At 41.1% G+C, this 15,306-nt stretch overlaps 1 protein-coding gene and 1 pseudogene across 1 annotated transcript in view; one reads left to right on the top strand and one right to left on the bottom strand.

Annotated features, from left to right (window-relative positions):
• LOC132485772 (3-oxo-5-alpha-steroid 4-dehydrogenase 1-like) overlaps positions 1 to 14,916 on the bottom strand; it is a 33,316-nt pseudogene extending 18,400 nt beyond the window's left edge.
• Positions 1 to 15,306, top strand: part of ARL15 (ADP ribosylation factor like GTPase 15) — a 419,390-nt gene that overhangs the window by 40,306 nt on the left and 363,778 nt on the right. The window lies entirely within an intron of this gene.

The following is a 15,306-nucleotide window of genomic DNA, read 5'->3' as shown; positions in this document are numbered from 1 at the left end:
GATTAGGACATGGACATCTCATGGAGGAGGGGAAGGGAAGCAGCATGCTGTGTACCACAGGCACCAAAGAGGAAAGTATAGAGGACTCATTCCTGTCATCATTCCCGGAGGGAAAGGAAATCAAGGTAGGCAATCCTGATGCCGGGTTTAGGATGTTACTGTCAGTACAACACCAAGGTTAAATATGTGTCAGACAGACTGGCAGTCCCGCATATGGGCTCTGCAAGTCTTTGCTCTGGGAACAAACTAAAGAGCAGCTTTAATACATGACCGTGTGGAGAGGAGTGGTGTTGACTGTCCCTGTTTTTTGTGCTCCTTGAAGGCTCCAGCTTAAATATTTATTCTAAATTGTGTGGGATGCTGAGATGTCTGCAGTCCTAATAAAGAAATGAAAAGCTCCAAGACAAAGGGAGGCACACGTTAATTGAAGAAATTCAGCATAATTGGAGACCTTAATAGAACGGAAATGAATTAAGTTATTGGTTTGGCTGTTGTAGTGAAGATCAAAATAACAGTGGCTTAAACAGATAAGTTTCTATTTCATATCAGATTCTAAGCCGGTAGTCAGTTTGGAATCTAGCCCTTTGCTGCATGAGTCCTTTAGGGATTCAGGCTCCTTCTAGCATGTTCTTCCATTGCCTAGTTTATTCTGCTCCTGTGCAGGTTGAAGACAGCTCACCACTCCTGTGTCTGTCAGTTTTTTGGGAAAGAGGAATGGAGGCCAAGCAGTTCCCTTTATGGGTGTGACCTGGAAGTTCTGCACACCTCCCCATACCTCCCAAGTCCTGGAAATTGAGTCACATGACTGTGTCACTGCAGGAGAGGCTTAGAAATGGGGGCTCTGTTGAGGAGCTAAGACTCTGGGGGTTCTATTCCTAACGGGGAGAAGAGAATGGACATTGGGGGACAATTTGCTGTCTCGTGAGGAAATAAGCTAAAGCAAATTGATCTGCACTTCAGCTTCAGACAGGGCAGTACGCCCTGAGGAAGGTGTGGAGGAGAGTCTGCATTGCCGGTGCACACGTTGAATGAGCACCTAGTGGGGCAACAAGAGTGATTTTGTGTTCGTGACAAGTCTGCCTTCTGGTTGGATGGATAACTGAGGCTTTATGGGCCAAGATCAAATCTAGTATTTTATTTACAAATATCAGCATATTATATGTACTTTTGTGCACAGACACATGTGGTTAGTGTACATTTGTATTTTGACAATTTTATTTTGAAGGGTGTAAGTGGAAGGTTATATGCTTTATAATCTAGGAGGTGAGAGTTGATGATTGCTTGCTTTCTTTAATAAACAAAATAATGTGCTCAAGTAGAGCAAGAATATCTGGCTAATGTTGCTAACTTTCCTGGCAGGGGGATTTAAAGTTTGAGGTTTAATGAACTTGTTGAGAGCCACAAATACCCATCCTACTCTCTGTTTATACAGTAAGAGAGTTACACCACGAAATGTGTTAGATTGACAGGAATGCCATGTTGTTTTGTTTTTTTTTAAATCATCTTTTGAAATTGGAGCCCATATAAGAACAAGATAAAATCTGTTTGGTTTAGGTGTTTTATTTTGGGGAATGTAGAATGTATCCTTTCCTCTCACCATCAAGGCTTGTCTGCTGCAGACCTTTGTGACTCCAGCACAGCTCCACTCAGGTGGCCCTTCACGCTGAGTCTGACCCGACTGACCCCACTCTCTTCCCACCCCAAACCCTCTCGTGGCCCATGCTTCCTTTCTCCGTGACTGGCTCAACAGCGCCTCCAGCGGCCACGCCAGGAACTGAACTCAGGCCTCAGCTCTCCCCTGCCTCATCATCTTATCGGTCCCCAGGTTTGGACCTCTCCCATCCTAGTCATCTCTCCTCTTTGCTGCTATTACCCAGGTTCTAGCACCACCACTTTTTGCCTGGAAAACCCTAACAGTCTCCTCCTAGCTGGTCATCCCTTTCCAATCTTGCCCCCTCTCAGTCCACTTCTCCCTTCTGTAATCAGCATAACTGTGAAATGCATATCTGCTTATGCTGTAAACGTCTCAGTAGCCTCCCATTGCTCTTAAGTTAAAGCCCAAAGTTTATAAGGTGCCCTGCGTGGGTTGGCCCTGCTTGTCCATTTAGCCTTCTCTCTCTATCTCCTCTTCCACCTCCAGCATTGTCAGGCATACTCATCTATCTTCAGCTCTTGGTCTGTTCTCTTTTTTTACTTCCAACACTTTGTACATGCTATCCTCTCATCCTGGAATGGTGAGCTGTCACCTCTTCTGGGAAGCCCTCCATGACCTCCAATACCTGGATTAAATGCTCTTTCTAAGGTGTCCCTTTCTTTGCATTCTAGAGTCTTTCACCAGCCAAAGTACCTGTATTTCACAGTCTTAGAATTTCCTGTTAATTTTCCTCTAACTGTAAGCTCACCGAGGGTGGTGACCCTGTCATTCTGTTTCTCTCTTTACCCCTAGCATCTGATGGCTCTTTACCACCAACATCATTATTTATCACCACTGACATTTACTGAGCACTTACTAAGTGTGCTAAGGCCTTTATAGGTGAAATCATTTAATTCTCTACAATCTTGTGAAGAAGGCGCTATTATTATCCTCATTTGCTAGAGAGACAACAGGGGCATAGTGTGCTTAAATGTCTTTTCCACATGGTGGAGACAGGATTTGGAGCTAGAATTTGAGTGGATTTATGCTGAATTCTAAACCCTTACCCAACATACTTTAATACCCTCCAGGCAGTAGGTGTTCAATATGACTTTGTTGAATTTAGAGTAGTTTCTTAATATTTTCTTTTCTTTTTTTTTTTTTTGGTCTTTTATTCAGAGACATTTCTGAAAGGGCCAGGCCAGTTATTTTGCAGAACGTCTTTCAGTTTAGACCTGTGTAACTGTTCCATCATGATTAGACTCATGTTAAAAAATTTTGGCAGGTGGGCTTCCCTGGTGGCTCAGTGGTTGGGGGTCCGCCTGCCGATACAGGGGACGTGGGTTCATGCCCCGGTCCAGGAAGATCCCACATGCTGCAGAGCGGCTGGGCCCATGAGCCATGGCCTCTGGGCCTGTGCATCCGGAGCCTGTGCTCCACAGCGGGAGAGGCCCCAACAGTGAGAGGCCCGCGTACTGCAAAAAAAAAAAAAAAAAATTTTGACAGGAATATTATGGAGGTGACATCGTATCCTTATTGCATCTTATTAGGGGTACATGATGCCAATTTATCTTATCATTGGTGATCGATGTATTTTTTAAAATTTATAATTAACCTAAATCTGGGGCTAATATTTTCTGGCTTTACCCAGAATTCACAGACTATACCCTATTTAGAGGCTATAGTATCCTTTATGCATTTACGACATAATCTGTATTATATCTTTTCATTATAACTTTGTACCGTATTTTGAGGTCAGGCAAGGGACTATCTAAATTCAATATGGCTTGCTGAAGTTTCAGAAATTTTTGTTTTTTTTGACTTGGGATATTTTGATCTAGATGAAACCTTAGAGAGCGTTTTCCTTCATTTGGGTTACAGTGTTAATAAACAGTATAGTCTATTCCAGGTTGTTCTCTTGGTTAGGCTGTTGTGCAGTTGAAGGCAGAGTTAAGAGTTCACCTTTCAGGGTGTGCTCTGTTGGCTGTAGATGCCCCTTCTCACTCTGCTAGCTGCCTTCACTTTCAAGGCTTAATGGTATGAAATAGTGGCTATAACTGCAAGTCTATTATCATGAGTGGAGAAGAAATTCTAATTATATATTCTCTGTTAACTCAACTTTATTTATGAAGTATAATATTTCTCCTTTCTTGACTGTAGATATCCTGATTTAAAAGGCAACACAAAAAAGAAGCAGTAGAAAATTGACTAGTTGCATGGGGATCATTCTTTACAAAGGCCTTTTGGAAAGCTTCATTTGGTTATTATCAATTGTAGCTGTGTGGTTAGGTGGAGGGGCTCTGTTCTTGATAAACATGTAGAATCATTTAACTTAGGAACTTAAAATGTTTAATATTCCCCAATATAAATGACATGGTGGTCCTTAACAAGAGTGCGTCTGGTTGATGGAAATTTCCACCCTAGGTGATGCATATTTTTATGTTGTCTCTTTTCACAGATGGTTGACCTTGTTTTCTTTTTTTTTTTTTTTTTAAGTTTTTTCTGTTTTTCTTCTTCTTTTTTAAATATTTATTTACTTACTTGTCTGTGCCGGGTCTTAATTGCAGCAGGCGAGATCTCAGTTCTGGCATGTGGGATCTAGTTCCCTGACCAGGGATGGAACCCGGGCCCACTGCACTGGGAGCACGGAGTCTTAACCATTGGACCACCAGGGAAGTCCTGACTTTGTTTTCTTGACAAATGTTTAGTGTTTAGTCCTTAGGACTAGTACTTTTGTCTTGATAGGGAAAATAACTTGTTTTTGTCAAGGATTAAAAATTATTTTAAAATGCAGTCACTATCAAGGATATGGTTTACTTACATCCATAATTTGGGAACACAATTGTGTTTTAGATTTTAAGCAGAGCAAATAGATTAATATTATGTAAATAGAGAAGAATATAATTGACCCTGGTGATCATTTGGTCTTCGCTTTGTAGAACTCAAATTTATTTAAACATTGACTTAGAATATTATACAAAGTGAATCTGAATGAGAGGCTTTATGCTTATTGTATATTGAATCAGTCTGTGTCCTCCGTATTCCTCTGAGTTTAGCTAGGGCTCTGGCGTGTGGTTGGTGCTCAATAACTATGCATTGACCGAATAGGTATATGGTTCTTTGGGTTGGGGAGAAGAGAGAGCCTTGCCCAGACTCCAGGAGGCTCGGGCAGCTTTGGCTATAGCACCAATCACACATTTCACAGATTGTGCACTCTGACTTGGAAGGTCCATGAAGGCAGGGAGTCTTACTTGTTTCGTTCAGTGTTGTACCTCCAGTACCTAGATAAGTGCCTGACATGTTGCAGGCACTCAGAGAATATTTTTGGAGTGAATGAATGCATGAACAGAGCTCCAGTCCGTGGGTTGGAATTGGTAATACCTGCCCCTGGGATACACAAAGACATTCTAAGAGGTATGCTAGCATTGAGATGATTGTTAAGGAAATCAGTGTCCATCTATATAAATTCTTCTGTCACCCCCCTTTCACACCTACCCTACTTCCAGTTAAGAGAGAAGCCACTGCTCTCACTTCTGAGTCTTTTCATGGTGTTTTGGCCTCAGATATAAAAACCTGCAGGGCACAAAACAAAGGAACAATTCAAAATATGGTGTTGAGGAAGTGAACAACTCTAATATGACCAGTTAAGTCATTTTCAGTTCTTCGCTTTCAACAAAATTGAAGGCAAATACACTCAAATTGTCAGCTGGTCACTAAAAATAACATTGATAAGTCACAATATGATTCTGGGTTCTGGACAGTGGGCTAGGAAGCATACATTCATCTTATTATTTTATACTCCATGATTAAAATACAACCTTTTCCCTTTAGTCTTTATCTTTTAAAAATTGTGGTTCCTTTTTTTCTGTCATTGCTGTGGAGGTAGAAGAATTTTTTAACAAAATATGATTCATTATATTTGAATGCTCTCTAGTCTTGTTTTATTTGTTAACAGTGACAATGATAGGTGGTGAACTGGGACATTTCAACTACCATTCTTCAGCTTTATCTGGTACAGGTTCAAAATGCAAGCTATTAATTATAGTTGGGTTATCACAATCATTAATATTAGAATTTTCTTGTGCTTTTATTTTTTATAAATGCCATAATTCACTTTAGCCTATGATTAATATTAAAAAAAAAAACCAACACAGTGCTATGCCATTGGTCCTGTAATCTCTGCCTTAACATTTCCCCAACAATTGTAGGCAGCAGTATGGAAAATTTGCTATATTGTTATCCTGTTTTTCCACCCCATCACATGAATTCAACCTAGAGGAAAAGATAAGCCAGAAGTTTTACTGCCCAATGACTCCCATTATGTTCATTATGTTCCCAAATGCTACTTTCTGTTGCTGGTGTCCAGCAAGAGGAATTAAAGTGCCTGTTCATTTTGCTGAATTTCATCATCTAATTTCCTGTCTAAACTTTTAATTTGAAAGGATCACAAACTGAATTTTGCGTGTGTGTGTGTTGGGGGGTGGAAATTAAGCTAATGTAGAACTTTGATAAAACTTTTAACAGATTTAGAATTTAAAAAATGTTCATTTTAATGAGCTCACATGAAGAGTACAAGCAGGGGCTCTCAGCTTTGCTGGCAGGAGGGAAAGATCAGTATACTTTACCATTATTTTACTTATTAGAGATAGGAGAAAATAATTGCTGTCATGGGAAGAAAGAACAAAACCTAGCAGTCTAGACATGAAATATGAAATAGGAATATGGTTATTAATGAAGGAATGAAAATAGATTACTGGGGTTTGGTCATGTTTTAGGGAAGAGACAGTTTTTCGGTACTAGTCCTTTGAGAGTCTAAAAATCAATGCCATAAAGGCAGGCAGATTTGTGGATTGCAAAGGCAGGTTCTGATTTAGGCCCTGCTGTTTACTTGAATAATGTTGGGCAAAATATTTTATAATCTGGGCCTTGCTATTCTCTTCTGAAAATGATAAGTTTGAATGAAATTCTCACTAAAAATCACCCCTAATTCTGCTTCTTGTGAATCCAGCCTCATTTGTAAAGCAGCATGGAAACCAGAAGCTTAGATGGTGGCTTAAATCTTAGGGAAAAAAAAAAAAAAAGGTTGTTGAAGAGAGGCGGGAATATCCATTTAAATTTAGGATTATGTGTGGGAGATGGATGTTTTATGTATAGAAAGGTTTGTTGGAAAATAGATTTCTTAAATGAAAAAGGTTGAGATAGCAGATCCTGAAACGAAATGCCCTTAACATGCATGTAAGCTTTCATCTCAGAGTACACATTCTTCTATTGACTTAATGATTTTCAGGGGAGACCTTATATTGAAAACATGCAATATCATGGATAAATGTAGCACATTAAGTATTAATTTAATATATTACACTATTAATTTAAACATAGCACATTATCCTCTGGGGCACATTAATGTGAAACCTCAATTTGATTGGGAATCCAATTAACTAGAGTCTCACTGGAATTTTTGCTTGTTCATTCCTAGATGATAAGAGCAATGACTTCCTATTTTCCCTAAAAAGAGGTGGTAGTAATGGTGTGTATATGTGTGTGTGTGTGTGTGTGTGTGTGTGTGTGTGTATTAGAGAGATAAGGGGGGGGGGGTCCAGCTTTGTAACCTGTGTAACAGGTAAATATGGGATATTCACTTACCTGTCCTGAGCCTGTTTTCTGCCATGTAAAAGAGAACTAGAGTGGATATTCTCTAAGGATATTTTCAGTGCATATGCTGTATGATTACAAATGTAATAAATTAAAACCCAGTCTATTGAAGTTCTCTGTTTTTTTTTTTTTTGCATATTTAGTCCCAATATTTCCATAAGCAACATAGGACCAGTTCAATTTGACAAATATCTGTTGAGTATCTACTGTATGTCAATTAAAGTGCTAGACTCAAGAGGTAAGACAGCATCCTGACCCTTTGAGGGAACTACTGATGTTGGAGGATGGAGGGAGTGAAAAGTGCCCACTGAAATGAGAAGGTAGATTGAGACCGGAAAACTAGGCAGCTCCATATATAATCAATGGCTCAGTTTCTTATAGGATAACTTACAGGGTGGGATCTGGATCAGCTGGACATTGATTGGAGGCATTCGCAGCTGTACTCTGCACCGCCGAGGGGGCACTGGGACAATTTTAAAGTTAACCCAGGGTATGGGGTATGTGCTAGGAAATTGGAAGTGCATTCCTAAGTCAAGATGTATGAATGTGTAACTAGTCTTGTGGGTGCTGAGAGTATGTCAGTATAGGTCTTCATCATTGTTTGGGTACTAACAGAGCATAGAGGCCACTTGGTCGTAATGTTTATTAAACAGTATCTATTAACTATAAAGCCCTTGACAACAGAGAAGTGATTTACCTCACGGTACAGTCCTAGGTAGGGTCAGTGGAAGGACAGGAGGAACTGTACGGGTCCTAGACGGGGTCAGTTGTGCTAACAGCCATACAGCTGATTATTCTGGAAGGCCCTTCTGGGTTAGCTTGATAAATTTGAACATGGTGGGACATCTTATCAAATCTAACTTGTTAAATCATGTGGTCCAACTGGATTGTGAACCATGAACACCAGGCATTTTAAAATAACAAACACCAGGCATTTTAAAATAACAATGAGGTCTATTAATGGGTGTAGTTGGCAAGAAGAAAGTGTTACCTCCTACAGGTCATCACGGTCCAGGCATTCTCCCACAGGATTTATGTGACTGGCAATGCTGTGTTGTTAATGACCCCAGTGACACCGTGATGTGCTCCTGTTGGGTCCGTAGGGAAGTCATGTTGGGGTTACCTTCTGACCTGGGAAACACTGTTATCACTCTGCAGCCCCTCACTCCCAGCACATGAGAGCGGGTCTTGCTTCCTATGGCCTGTCACCCTCCAGGAGGTGAGATGAGAAGCAGGAGAAACGTTTTTCTTTGGCTCATACTGCTAAGGCCTATGCAGAGAAGCCCAGGGTTTACTCATTAACTAGGCTGCATTCCAAGTACTGAGCTTGGGTGATTTGGGGGAACTGGGGAGTGTCATTAATTGATGACTCAGATTGGGATACATTGAAAAGTGATGATTATATGATTGGGGGCACATTTCTTCATCCCTCCTGAGCTTGGCATCCCCATTTGTAAGACAAGGGGTTTGACTATGGCACCTGCAAGTTTCGTCCAACTCTATGATTCTGTGTCCAGAAGGATGACCCTTGAGTCATTGTCAGAGTCTCATGTTTGACAACAACCTGAGTTTCATCCTGTTTAGAGCACCCTGCCCCTCTAAGACAGGGAAGATACTCTGTGCATTTCATAGGGAATTTTCTCAAGTATGGGTTGAAATCAGGAGGATTTTTACTTCTTAACTAGTAAGTCAGCTTAACCAGAGCCCTGTTGTTCTTTTGGCATTTGTGTCTACTTTGAGACTTGTTTGAGTCTTTAATTAGTTCCTGGGCTTCCAAAGGTGAGAGACCAGACTCAGAAGAAGCAGATAGTACCTTTACACTTTGGAGTTCTGGAATTCATTGTAATGAATCTGATGTCAAAGAGGGAGTGGTAGCTTGGTATCTGTGTAGTTATGACCATGAAGATAAAACTGCCTGGGTTGTGAGAGCGCCAGCTATCCTGAGATAAGGATGGGACCATGGGAATTGGGGTTGAAGGAACCACACTTGCTCTTCTTCCCTTTCTGTGTAGAGAAACGTGGTTTGCCTTGTACCTCTGGGCAGCTCTGGGTGGGGATGGGAAGGGTGTAGGGAGAAGAGTGCAGAACACAGAGTGCACATTCAGAAGGGGTGACATTAAGGGTGGCCATACCGGGCATCTCGCGGTGGGATGGCTGAGGGAGTGCGTTAGGCCGTTCCTCCCCTCCAGGTCTTGAGCAAAGGTTTGCGTCAGACTTGAAAGCTAACACATGTTGGTTCATTTGGGGAAATGATTTCAGACTGCAGAGTAAATTCTAGCACTTGTCACATTTTTGTGTGTCTGTAGTAACTGAGTCACTTGTACCAGTCAAGGGGGTGGAAACTCTAAGGGTGTTCTGGGTAGACAGCCTTTTCTGTGATTTTTTTTTTTTTTTTTTTGGCTAATGTTTGGTATCTGCTTTACAGTCTGGTTGCTGGCCTGGAGTGAGAAAACATTTTGCTAACTAAAAGCAATGTTGTAATTATGATGTTGTTAAGAACATAATGTTATACGCTACTGATTGTTCTATTTGTCAGAGAGCAGATTACTCGGCCATTCTACATGTTTGTTTTTTCTCTGAGATAAGATTTATTGTAGTCATTTACCTCCCTTGCAGTGTATAAGATACAGCTGATTTTTGAATGTCTGGCTATGTATAACCTCTTAACTATGAAAGCCTGTTAAGATCCTGGGCCGTTTAGATTTAGATTAGGTCTCACTCACCTCTAACTATGTTTAGATTTCCCTTGCAGTCCATTTCAGAGAATTTCAACTAATATCAGTGTTGGGAAGGAGGAGATGTGTAGGGTAAGTGAATCCACAGAAATATTGAGTTGCTGCAAAATCACATTTTTAATCCTGGAAAGAAATGATTTAGGATGATCAGTAGTTTTTTAGTTTACTTACGTATCTATGCCTCTTGCATGAATAGTTAGGAATTGATAACAGAACTGTTTGACAGAAGCCAACCCCAAGGTTAAGAGTGTGAGTGTGTATGTGCGTGTGTGTGTGCGTGTGTGTGTGCGTGTGTGTGTGTTGGCTGTGGTGGTAGGGGAGTGTGGCCCTGCCTGTTCAGATGTGTGAGTTCTCACTGGGTCGCACCAGGTTTTCTGCTCCTTGTTTAGATTTGTGATGGGTGTGGGGTTGGCTCTGAGCTAGCCCAGGTGCACTCTGTTAGGCTCCCTCTGTATGATCGCCCCATCCCTTGTAGGCCACCCTGGCCTGAACTCACAGCTGAGAGCAGAGCTTGGCAGGAGTCGGGGACTGTGTCTCCAATGGAAATTGAGGGTTGAAGTCGCTGCCTGGCCTGAGTACAGTATTGCCATTCCCCTTTGGACTGGTCTGTATTGTTCTTTATGTCTCAAAAGATGTGTGCCCTGCGGAGTCCGTGACATCAGCTACCTCTGGCCTCATGGCTTTCCCATCCTACCACCGTGCCGCCCTCTACCCACCTCATCTTGGCCCAGGGGGGCTCTGGGTGGGTCCTTTGGTCCTCATGCTTCTCAGCAGCTCTGGCTTGATCACTGACTCTTAGGGTGAACCTGGGCTTTGCGTCTCAAGCCCCTGTCCCTCCACCCCACTTCTGATCTGAGTGGCTTTTCTTTGTTCCAGAGGATCTTGAGCTGCCTTGGGGACTCTGGCCCAAGCCAGAGTTCAAGTGCCGTGGGAGTGTGTGTATTCTGGAGCTATTCTGGGGATAGTATGGGAATTATGTTTGGATTTAGGAACAGTTTGTGATCCAGGACTTCCAAGAAAATGTAGATGCTCCTAGAGCATACCTCTTTAAAAATTTGTAATTATTCTTTTCCCAACATCCCAATTTTCTCTTTAATTGTAAGCAGCTTCAGATCCTTTTTGTTTTAAATGGGGCTAGCTAGAAATAATACATGAATAGAATAAAAGTTTGATGCCCATCTGTGAGTATCCATCTGCGGTAGGAGGATGGGTTGATGTCTGGAGTGCGTTAAGCACCAGCAACCTGTGGTTCTGACATTCTGGCTGACTTAGCTGATGTCTACAGTTTTGCAAATACAAGGTGTTTTGATTTTGGCAGCAAATAATGTAAGTCAATACTCCTGAGTTTATATACAGCTCTGAAAAGAAACCAACGGGAGAGAAGAAACCAACAATTGTGGTCTGAAAACAAGTACCTATCCTTGTTTTGCTGGAGGCCCTTACTTTATGTGGGCTTAGAAAGGAGGCAGGTTTTTACGAACAGGAAACCAGTAGCCTCTTCACTGCCAAGCAACCAGATACTTGGGTTATTTCTTACCAAAAATTTTGGCATTTCTTTTTAATTTTGAAATTAAATACATGATTATTACAAATATGAATCAAACAACTTAGCTGCTTTTTTATGTTGAAGGTGGCTCCACACAGTCACTGGTCCTGACCCTGGCTCATAGCCCCTTAGATCCAAAGCCTACAAGGATGATTTAGTGCCCAACTAAGAATTCCTAATAGAGAGGAATTTGGCCCAGTTATTTTCTGGCTTAGGTCACAAGTCGGGTGTTGGCTGAGTCCCTCTTGGGTGAAGGACTTGCCTCTGGATCAGTGTGCTGGGCCTTGGTTTGGGGTGGGATTGCCCTAATGAGGTTATGGACAAGATAGGCAGTAACTCACTTCTAATATAAACATCTATGATTAGTTCTGTAATATAAGTTCCTAGATGTGAAATTATTGAGTCAAAGGTATGGACCATTTGAAGGTTTTTTTCCCTCCCCAATATGTTTTACTAGGATCCTTCCAGAGACATACACTTCGCACTTCAGCTAGGCATGCAAGGGATTGCCGTCTTGTAGACCTCCTTATCTCAAGTCTAGATACTATAATTTAAAGGGAAACAAAACAAAATCTTGACCACCTAAGATAAAATTGTGTTAACTTTTAAAATATCTTTTATCAAACTAATAGTGATTTTTAATTTGCACTTTTACTAGTGAGTTGTATTTTTCCATGCCTTTATGTATAGGGTGATTAGCATATTTTAAACTCTTTACATTACCTTTTGTTTCTGTCACATTTCTTTTTAACATCTGTTAAAAGATAAACTGAGGCACATTAAAAACTTGAAGAGATTATTTGAGCGCTTACTGATTTGAATTGGGCAGCACCAAGCCAGAAGTGGTTAGGAGCCATCCACCAACAGGGACTAGGGGGAAGGCTTTTATAGAAAAGAGGCAGAAGCAAAACAAGGAAATGATTGGATTGGCTATCGTTTAAGTGGTTGCATTTTTTGAGGGAAAACCTGGTTGACTGATTATGATCAGCTGACCTTAGGTTTTGATTTTTGAAGCATTTCAGGCTTAGGTTTGCTTATGGAGGCTACTCAAGCATTTAAGCCACCTCAGTCTAATGGCTCCCTTGTTTAATTAATTTAACACTTCCCTTTCCAGCCATTAAAACAAAGAGTAAGTGCAAGAATAAGAACAATGATTTGGATTAGAGTTTGGAAAATTATCTAAAGTAATTATATATGTGTTCATGTCAGTAGCTAGTCTTTTCCTGGGAACATAAATTCCTAGAATTGAAGATTCGATTAGTGAAAACAAGGTTACCAGGCCCTGCCCATAATTGGCTCAAGATCATGGTTCACTTTTCTTTCCAGATCCTGTCTCTAAACGGACCTGATAGAAACACATGCAAATCATGACAGGGGTGGGGTGAGGATTTTGAAAGGCAGGCAAAGGGTTGTGCAAGACTGGAAAGGAACTTAGATGTTGCTAGTGTTCAGAATAGAAAGAAAAGCACAACGTGCTCTTATGCAAAAAGCATCCTGTACTAAGATGATTTGCAAATGACAAGTTCCTATTACATTTTGTAGAAACAATCAATTTTGTGACAACACTTAACTCCCCCCGTCTGACCCCCACCCCCTGCCATCTTGATCTTTTCCAGAGGAGGAAAGCAAGGCCACACAGGCCAAGTAACTTAAGGACATACGTATCTGTTCACATGTCTCCATCCTCAGGACAAACTACCTAAGTACCTACTATGTGTCAGACACCAAGCTAGGCACTGTGGATCAGAAATATTTTGCAAGGACCTTTCATGCCAAACCATCACGAGGGTCTTTGTGATTTAGAACCATTGTACTAAAAGATGCTGTTACTTTTCTCCTGTCAAGTTCTTTATAACTTATATGTTAAGATTAGTCAGAAACAGAAATACAGACTCCACACTATTGCTCTAATTGGACCTCAAACTCATTTAGTAGTAACAGAGCCCCTAGAAGTTATGACATTCTTTCTGCGACACTCCAGAATGTTGCGGGTGGGGGGAAGCTTCAAATAACTAATTATATAATATTATATTAAATCAGATTCCTTATATAACAGAGGCTGGTGTAGACATGCTATACAGAAAGTACCTAAGGTTAAAAAAGGTAAGCATATCTTGAACAATCTTGTTAACTTTTCCCCTGTGCTAGCTGGCAAGGGATCTTCATGATCTGATTTTGGGTAGCAGAATACCTCTCTTCAAGACACAGAGTATCACTGTTCCCTGGGAACAGTGTTTGACAATCCCTAATTTAATCCACAGGAGACTTTAAAAAAAAAAAGTGGTAGAGAATTTGTACACGATAGTCTAGTTTTTCTGACTGTATTCCTCCCCCCGCCCCGGCTCTTCCCCTAGTCTCCATCTCCCAATACTAGATTGACCTGTTTCTTAAGAAATGTGTTGGTGATCTTAAAAGACTACCAAAATTTGGGAAGTTCTTTTAGCTTAAAGATTGCCAGAATTTGGGGGAAGTTCTTTTATCGTAGAAAAGTACTGATAATCTCACTGTTTGCTTAACCTTATACAGTTACTTATAATGTGTCCTACTTTTAAACAAACCGATTCCTTATCTAAATTATATAATTAACTATAACTTTAACATCAGCCTACTTCAGTTTTCTCTTGTGGCTTGGCAAAGAACCTGCTTGTCTTGAGTTGAATGAGCTTAGATTTTCATTTGGTGATAACTTTGTTTTTAATCAATCAGTTCTTAACCTTCTTAAGGACCCTCCCCACTCCCCGTCCTGGTGTTGATTATGTTGATTACTTGGGCACTGCTCTTGGTACCATGTGGGAGTGGGTGTGACCCAGCTCTCTGATCCATCAAGTCACTCTGACCAATCCTGATTGACCCTCATCCCCTGACCCGGAGCCTGTCAGTGGCCAAAACTGGTGGAGAAGGCTTAAACTTGGTTCAAAGGATGGTGTCTTTGTTGAAGCTTTGTTTACTAGAACCTCAGCAAGTTCAGGGAGCAAAAGCATAGGTGAGTTTCTAAGCAGCAAAATGTATTCCTTCTAAAGAGCAACGTAAAGCATCTAAAAACCTGGACTTTAGAACTTTCCTGATGCTCTTTTGCAACTGAAAGGGTTTGAAGAAATGAACTGTTTCTTTACACAAAGTGACTTAACTGATGCCAGTCTCTTCTGTAAAGAAAGTTGTTCTTAACTACCTGACTAGTACATCTTTTGCCTGGAGTGGTGGCAGAAACCTTTTATTGACTGTTCAGAGCGCTTAGGAGTTTCTTAGCACGTTTGTCACCTGGTTAGCTTGGTTTCTTGAGATCTGCCCGATGCCTCAGACAGTTGTACCAGCTCCTCCAAGGGCTGTAGCTTCTCAGCACTGGCCTGCATTTTGATGATAATGTGGAGTACCATTTGTTTTGTTCCAATATGGAGAAATTCAGAGAATTATAAGTTACTATTCATCAGAGAGTTGCATGGGCCAGTTCTTTGCATGCATACAATTGCAAACCATCAGTGTGCACTTAAATAAAACAGTGGGTAGAAGTTACCCTCTGCTACTTCAGTGGTTGTCAGTGTTGACTGGCTGTTGCAATTGCACGAGTAGCTTTAAAAAAAGGCCGGTGGCCAGATTCACCTGCAGAGATTCTGACTTAATCAGTGTTCGGTGTGGGTGAGGCATTGGGGGTTTTAAATGTTCCCCCAGGTGATTCTAATGTGCAGACAAGCTTGAGAACCACTGTTTTAGAGTTGATTGTATTCTTAACTGGGGTCACTCTG

Source organism: Mesoplodon densirostris, chromosome 3, assembly GCF_025265405.1.
Source record: "Mesoplodon densirostris isolate mMesDen1 chromosome 3, mMesDen1 primary haplotype, whole genome shotgun sequence".
In the NCBI taxonomy this organism is placed as follows: Eukaryota; Metazoa; Chordata; class Mammalia; order Artiodactyla; family Ziphiidae; genus Mesoplodon; species Mesoplodon densirostris.
This window is presented reverse-complemented; position numbering and strand designations above follow the sequence as displayed.